This window comes from Eimeria tenella, genomic scaffold (genome assembly GCF_000499545.2).
Source record: "Eimeria tenella Houghton genomic scaffold, Eth_scaff1916, whole genome shotgun sequence".
NCBI lineage: Eukaryota > Apicomplexa > Conoidasida > Eucoccidiorida > Eimeriidae > Eimeria > Eimeria tenella.
This window is the reverse complement of record NW_013541757.1, coordinates 4,585-5,602: the sequence shown is the minus strand read 5'-3', so window position 1 is coordinate 5,602 and position 1,018 is coordinate 4,585.

The window sequence follows — 1,018 nt, the reverse complement described above, 5'->3', positions numbered from 1 at the left end:
GCTAGCTCTATAGGAGCAGCTAGCTAGCTAGCTAGCTCTACAGGAGCAGGTAGCTAGCTAGCTAGCTCCATAGGATCAGCTAGCTAGCTAGCTAGCTAGCTCAGTAGGAGCAGCTAGCTAGCCAGCTTGCTCTATAGGAGCAGCTAGCTAGCTAGGTAGCTAGCCAGTTGTATTCGAGCTGGCTAGCCAGCTAGCTGGCCGGCTAGCTAGCTAACTAGCTAGCTAGCTGTCCAGCCAGCTAACTAGCTAGCTAGTTGGCCAGCTCGCCGGCTAGCTAGCTGGCAAGCTAAAGTGTTACAATTGGCTAGCTGGCTAGCTAGGTAGCCAGCGAGCTAGCGAGCTAGCTAGACAGCTAGCTAGCCAACTAGCTAGCTAGCTAGCCAACTAGCTAGCTAGCTAGCCAACTAGCTAGCTAGCTAGCTAGCCAACCATGATACGGCTATTGGGGGCATCAGGGCCCAAAGCCCCGGAGGAGATGCTGCAGCAGAAAGGCGCAGCAGCAAAACACAAACTGAATTAAAATCCAAACCCTAAACCCTAAACTCCAAACCCTAAACCCTAAAGTCTAAACCCTAAACCCTAGAGGCTGGACGTACTCTCATCTCCCTGAACAAACCCTGGCCTGCACTCAACAGCAGCAACAGCAAACACAAAAACTTTTGTCAGCAGCAGCAGCAGCAACAGCAGCAGGACGTACTGCAGCAGCAGTAAAACAGCAGCAGGAGCAGCGTTAACAGCAGTAGCAGAAGCAGCAGCAGCAGTAGCTGCAGCAGCAATGAAACAGCAGAAGCAGCAACAGCGCCATCATCATCATCACCAACAGCAGCAGCAACAGTAACATCATCATCACCAACAGCAGCAGCAACAGCAACATCATCACCAGCAGCAGCAGCAACAACAGCAACAGCAGCAGCAGCAACAACAGCAGCAGCAGCGACAACAGCAACGGCAGCAGCAGCAACAACAGCAACAGCAGCAGCATCAACATCAACAGCAGCAGCATCAACAGCAGCAGCGT